At 48.5% G+C, this 7,249-nt stretch overlaps 1 long non-coding RNA gene across 1 annotated transcript; it reads right to left on the reverse strand.

The window, feature by feature from the left end:
- Positions 1-2,398: 2,398 nt before the first annotated feature.
- Positions 2,399-6,866, reverse strand: LOC140694815 (uncharacterized). Its single transcript, XR_012070455.1, has 4 exons — positions 6,640-6,866; positions 4,999-5,249; positions 4,644-4,851; positions 2,399-2,641 (listed from the first exon to the last, which is right to left on the reverse strand). It is a non-coding gene; the product is annotated as an uncharacterized lncRNA (long non-coding RNA).
- Positions 6,867-7,249: the final 383 nt, after the last annotated feature.

The raw sequence follows: 7,249 nt of genomic DNA on the forward strand, positions 1-7,249 counted from the left end.
CCTATAGTGTGCTAAGCTTTTAACTGTGTATATATATGTCAACTAAACTCACTAAATTAAGAACAACTACAGCTAGAGTCCAGGTGGGAGAGGGACAGATAAAAGGTGAGGTGAGCAGATTTGCTGCAGGTGAGCGAGTTCCCTTCAAGTAACATGTCATTCTCTCTGAAGCAGGAGGCAAGGCCATCTGCTGGGAGTCAGGGAAGAGACAGAGGGAAGCTTAGAGGTGTGCAGAGAGCATAGAATGTTGACACCACTGTGTGGCAAGTGGGGAAATGTGCTCACTAGAGAAATCCTGGAGGATTGCCTGGCAGTGGCAACATGCTGGGCATTGATTTGTAGTCTTAGAAATCTGTGCTGGGAGAGCCTGCTGCCTGCAGGCTCAGAACAAATAGAGCTGGGTGAACCGAGATGGAAGTCATCCTGGTGAGGAAATGAAAAGATCAAGGGTCAAGGGAGTTTTGTTTGTCATAAAGAGAGTGCTGACTGTGGATGCAGAGCTGGAAGGTGGGGAAGTGGAAGTAAGAGGAACGTGGACAGGTAGGAAAGCAGAGGAGTCAGTGCATGATGCCCCAGTGAGGGTGAAGGAGGGCCAACGAGGCTGGTGGAGAAGCAGCTGGATGGCTAGAGTTGGGCACATAAAGGAGAGAGGCTGGACCTGGGGTGGAGACACGCCCGGGTATGAGCCCGGGGGTAGGGTGAATGGGAGGTGTCTGGCTCAGGCTGACGGAGAAGAAGACCCTACAATGACCATACTGGGTGGTGGAGGGAGAATCAACATTGACGTCTTGATGGTAGGCGGTGAGGCAATACAGAGTTGGTGGTCCAGCTACTCCTGACTGAGGCAGATGAGCAGGGAGGCCAGGGTGGCAGGCACTGCTAGGAATGGACTGGGTTTTCCAGGTGTTCCCAAGAGAGGAGGAGAAATCACCTCATGGGGGAAAGTGAGCACAAGGAGGTCAACCCAGGCTCCTGATCAAACGGAGAGTGTGAGGGGGCAAATCGTCAACTCCAGAGATGGTGGCCTAGGAAGCAGGGACCATGGGTGAAGTGAGGGGACACTCAGAGAAGAGAGAGAGATGAGTCTTCTGGGTGTAGGGGGAAGAGAGGCCCCAGGACAAAGGAGCACAGGGGCACAGTGATGAGGATGGACTGGCTCTGTTGTGACACTGCAGGAATGGCTGGATCTTTGTCCTGAGGGCTTAGTTTGGGGGGGCTACTGGCCTCATGAGGGCCCCCCTCTCAGCAGCCTGGACAGATGCTCCCGCTCCTGATAGCTCTGTGGCCACCACTGTTCCCGGAAGGGCTCTGCCTCCATCTTCTATCAGACATTCCTGCCCAGTCCCCGACTGCCAGCGAGGGAGCCTGGGCCTCAAAGCCGTTTGCCGTGGAGGGACACAGGCTCCTTGGAGAAGCAGGCTGATCTTATTTTTCTCCGTAACCCACGGCCTAGCAAAGCGCCAGCCTATGGGTGGGCCATTCAGGGGCTCGGATACTTCTTAAATTAACTCAAAGCAGTAGAATAGCAGAGCTGGAGGAAGTGACCACTGAGCTCACAGAGTTCACTGCCCACACCCCCATTCTACAGATGAAGAAACAGAGGCCAAGCAGCCAAGGTCATGCTGCTCTTTAATGCTGGCCTCTGTTGGGCATACCAAGTGATGAGCTGCACTGAAGGGCCTGAGAGGGGGCTCTGGGGTCAGACAGCTTGGGTTCAAGTCCCACCCCTGCCATTTACTAGCTGTGTGATTAATGACTGTCCTTCCTGTAAAGTGCCACCTCATTTGTTTGTCATGAACACAGAGTTCCTTGAACAGCAGGACAGAATTCTTTAAAGGTTTGCTGTTGTTTTGTTACTATTATCACCAAGTGAACCCTGAAATGAAGAACAAAGACAGCAAGATTTTTTATGTTAAAAGATTTTAAAATACGATGATGACTGTTTGATTTAATCTATTCAAGTTTGCATTTGACGATTATTAACAACTGCACAATGGATGACTTTTGAGGAAATGTTACTTCATGTCTTTAATTCTCACTAACTACACAGGCTATTCAACAGGAAGCAATTTTTTTCCAGGAAGAGGGACAAAAAGTTAACAATATCTCTGTACCTCTCGGTTCCCAGTGAGTTGGTTGTGATCTGTCAACCCAACTTTGGGGAAATGCCCTCTCCTCCTGGGCTCGCTGCACTGCCACGTGGCCTCCAGGGGGCGATTTACCCCCACACGAATCCAGTATCTTGGTTCATATCTTTGCTTCAGATCCCTCAAGGACTGCCCATGCACCAGGGCCCCATCTGCCCCGCCAGTCTCACCTGCTGGCCTCCAGGAAACTATCCTGGGTCTCAACCATCCTCTGTTCCTATGCCCGCCCCACTACTCTTCATTTTGTCCTTCAAGTGTGGGCTCCTGTGGCTTGCCACCAAGCAGGGGTCTCCCAGTCCTCCACCTTGGGGAACTGCATCGTCCTGCACAGTGCCTAGCGAAACTGTGTGGAGGCCGGAAGAATACAGAACAACAGGTGCTCAGAGGGGCTGCCTTTCCCACTGCAGGGGCCCTGGAGAGCTTTCTCCCAGCTGGTTATTCACAGGCGCTGAAGCTGTGGAATCTCGATCTTACCAATTTAAAGGGCATCATCACTAATTACAAAAGAAATCATTTTTTCAGTAGCAAAAGGAGAAAAGACTTTGTGCCCCATGCCCCCATCTTTCTTCCTCCGCCTTCAGAGGTGATTCTCACTCTCTGGGCAAGGGTAGAAAGCAACAAACAGAATATTATTTTTCAATGATTCTTCTTTCCCACTCTGAAGATTGCATCCCAAGACTGATGAAGGCTAGGATGGTTTGGCTTCCCTGTACTGAGTATTCAGAGGCTCAGGGTGGAGGGGGTTAGGGAGATAATTCAGCATTATGGAACCAAACAGAGACATTAAAAGGTTCTACTCTAAACAGAAAGGAAGCAGGATGCTATAGAAATGGGAAAACCATCATTGGAAATGAAATAACGAGTTACAAGACAATAAACATGAAGATGTAAAAAAGAAAAAGTATATCAAAATACAAAAAGGTGGGAAAGGGAGATGGTAGCAAGAAAAGATAGATTTTTTTCTCTTTCTTTTTCCTTTTTCTCATTATTCTTAGGATGTGTTGGAGCCTACGTGATTATCAGTCTAAAGGAAATAGATATGATAATGGGTTGATATACTTGAAAAATAGGGTAACCACAAATCGAAAGCATATAATAGAGTTGAAAAAAAAAAAAACCAAAAAAGAAACAAACTCTAAATGGCTTAAAGACTTAAACATTAGACAAGACGCTAAAAAACTCTCAGAAGAAAACATAGGCAAAACATTATTTGACATATATCTCAGCAGTGTTTTCCTAGGGCAATCCACCCAAGCAACAGAAAATAAAAGCCAAAATAAACAAATGGGACCTAGTTACACCTATCAGCTATTTCAAAGCAATAGAAACCATAAGCAAAATGAAAAGACAACCTATGGAATGTGAGAAAATATTTGCAAAAGATGAGACTGAACATGGCTTAACTTGTAGACTATAAAAATAGTTCATACAACTTAATAAGAAAAAAAAATAAACAACCCAATCCAAAAATGGGCAGAACAACTAAACAAGCAATTCTCCAATGAAGATATACAAATGGCCAATAGGCATATGAAAAAAAGGCACAATATCGCTAATTATCTTAGAAATGCAAATCAAAACTACAATAAGTTATCATCTCACACTACTCAGAATGGCCACCATTCAAACATCCACTCACCATAGATGCTGGAGAGGCTTGGAGAAAAGGGAACCCTCCTACATTATTGCTGGGAATGTAGTTTGGTGAAGCCAATGTGGAAAACAATATGGAGATACCACAAAAGACTAAAAAAGACATCATTTGATCCAGCAATCCCACTCCTGGGCATATATCCAGAGGGAACCTTAATTTCAAAATATACCTGCACCCCAATGTTCACAGCAGCATTGTTTTCAATGACCAAGACATAGAAGCAACCTAAACGCCCACTGACAAATGACTGGATAAAGATGTAGTATTTAGATATAAAAGAATATTACACAGTTGTAACAAAGAAGGAAATAATGCCATTTACAGCAACATGGATGGACTTGGAGATTATCACACTAAAGTGAAATAACTCAGACAGAGAAAGACAAGTAACATATGATACCACTTATATGTGGAATTTTTAAAAAAGATACAAATAAACTTATTTACAAAACAAAAACAGACTCACAGACTTAGGAAACAAACTTAGGAGTTTGGGATTAACAATTACAAACTACTATATGTAAAACAGACAAACAGCAAGGATTCACTGTAGAACACAGGGGAAAATGTTCAGTATCTTGCAACCTATAATGGAAAAGAACCTGAAAAAGAATAGACTATGTATATGTACAACTGAATCACTATGCTGTATACCTGAAACTAACAAAACAGCTGTATATCTGAAACTAACTAAACATTGTAAATCAACCACATTTCAATTAAAAAAAAAGATAAGCTCTAAATAGCTGTATTCAAAGAAAATCTTCAAATCTTACCTCCTACAAAAAGTAAAATGGGAAGCTTCAGCAGGACCAAATTATACTGAATGAGAGGTTACATACCTTCTCCAGCACGTGGCCCATGGTACACATACATCGTGTTTTCCTTCAGGTAAGAATGGCCCTTACTGCCCAGGGAGCGAGTCCTGCTGGGACAAGGCCTCTGTGGCAGTGGCCTCCTTGTCACCGCTCCATCTCACCAGAAGGCCAGGGTTTTCAGAGGGGAGGGAACACAGAGCTCATACACTTCAGATATATTTCCTGAGAAAAACTGTGGAAAGGCCAAATTCACCTGCAGTGCAGGAAACATGAGCACGGCCCCTAAGCAGACTGACAAACCCGAAGCAAGACGGCCCGATGTTCACATCGGAACCAGAACAAAAACCGTCTGGCCCCAGTTAAACGATCACCATCTCACCTGCAATGAACTGTTCGTACTCATTGTCAGGGATGTTTCTGTTGAGACTTGAGAGATCAAAAAAGTCAGACCAGGGAATCCGGACCTGGTGGATGTCCAGGCTCTGCTAATGGTAGAGGCGGCCCCAAGGGGGTATCACCAGCACCGACTCTTCCATTTTCAGCAGGGTCTTCAGGAGGAAGGCGATGTGGATACAGACGCCCCTACGGAGGCTGAAGCCCTCCGGAGGGTTGACATAACACAGAAGGTACCTGGCAGGGAGCAAAGGAGAGCGGGTCTTCAGAGCCAGGTCTCTGCACAGGAATCCCGGCTTAGATAGAACAGATACAATGGGAATCTCTGCACAGCACATGGCCTAGACTCAAGACACGTTCAGCAGCTTCTGGTTTGTATAGTGGAGGCACTGCCCACCGATCTCTGTGTGGCCAATTATTTCGAGTCCGGGAGCACATGCAGAAGACATCTTGGCATCTGTCTATCAACGCTAAGCACCTGACTAGTACCTGAGCACCCGTTCTCCAGGGAATCTCAAACTTCTTGGCCTAAAGACCCCTGTACACTCTTAAATACTGAGGACTTCAAAAGGCTGCTGTTTATGTGGGTTAAATCTATCAATAGTTCCTGTGTTAGAAGTTAAATAAGAACTTTAAAAAATGCTTATGAGTTCACTTAAAAATAATAACAACCTACTACATGATACCATTAATACTCTTAAGCAAAAAATAAGTATATTTTTCTAAACAAAAATCATTAATGAGAGGAATAGCAGTGATTTTAATTTCTGAGAATCTCTTTTGGACTGGTGAGAGCTTAATTCTATCTGCCTCTACATTACCTGTTTTGTGATATCACAGACTAGGTTTTCCCTGGAAAACCCCACAGGAAACTCGGGAGTGCAAGAGTGTGCAAAAGGCAGGTGACTTCCCGGCGTTCCTACGAAAATAGTCTTGCATCTCAGGGGCCTCGGACTCACTTTGATAACTGCTGCCCTACCCTAGGCGAGACTCTCCTACACAAGAGCCAGGCAAGTGTCCTGGCTTCTTTAATGAGTTACCGCAGCAACACCCCTCCCTTCTCTGTGTTAATGTTTCCCACAACCTCCATTACTGCAGATGAGGATGTAATCCTCAACTGAGGCCTCTAATCCCAGAAGACTACCAACCTTGAAAGGGAGGACCCATCTACCATCTCTACACCCCGCACAGTCTATTTTGAGTCAAGCCCTAGATAACTGCTAATTGACACTGACCCTTGTCTTATTCCTGAGTTTTAGCGAAGGAGCCAACATCTGGATGGAACTGAAATTTCCCTGCTGATATACAAGGCTGATAAACCACCCTATTCCAACATCTGATTCTGGGGCTCTTCAAAACGCGGGTAAGGCCCCGCTTCATAAAAGACGGGTCCTCCACCTGCCCTTCCCAGGGGTTCTGGGAGGCCGCGGCCACGCAGGGCTACCCGGAGTCGCGGTCCAAGCCCCAGAGCCCGAGGGGGAGGAAAGCCGGAGGCTGTGCCCCAGCCCTGTCCCCCCCGCCCCAACCCGCTCCCCGGCACCACAGCCCTCCCCGGCCGCCACACCAACCCGGATCCCACCCCGGTCCATGTCCACTGGCCCCGCCAACGGCGCTGCCGTACGTTTACCGTCTGTGAGACGCCGCCCCAGAAAGGATGTCGGCCGCCGACTGACGCGGCCAGAACTAGTGGCCCGGCCAAGCAAGCCGCCATCCCCAGCAGCAAACACCGCCATGGTCCCGGGCAGCTGCACACTTCCGGAGCCCGCTGCCTGCCCCAGAAGCGCACGCCAGCCCGCGAGGAGCGCGGCGTCTTTATCCATGGCAACGCCGCGGGGCCCTCCCCTAGCGCTTGCGTCTGCGTCCTCCCGAGGTTAGACGTGCGAGAGCAGAACTTTCGGAGCCAATGGGAGCAAGGGCGCGGCCAGGACGGGGGTGGGGGGAGGCTTATGGGGCAGCTGGGTGGGGCCGGGGCGGGCGGGGCCGCGCGGAGGTCCTCAGCTGCAGGTGGCACCGGCCGGAGGCTGGGGCAATGCTGCCAACAGTGGGCGCGGCGGCGGGGCAGCGGGGCGGGGGCACCCTCACCTGTCTGTGTGCGGGGCTCAGCCTGGGCTCCGCGGCCTCCGCTTGCACCGGAAGTGGACCCAGGCTACCGGTGGGCAAGATAGAGGACTGAGCCCAGGCAGGCACGGCTGGCCAGGTAGGGCACCTGAAGTGCAGATCCGCCAGGCCGGCTGCCG

Source organism: Vicugna pacos, unplaced genomic scaffold (assembly GCF_048564905.1).
Source record: "Vicugna pacos unplaced genomic scaffold, VicPac4 scaffold_104, whole genome shotgun sequence".
Lineage (NCBI taxonomy): Eukaryota > Metazoa > Chordata > Mammalia > Artiodactyla > Camelidae > Vicugna > Vicugna pacos.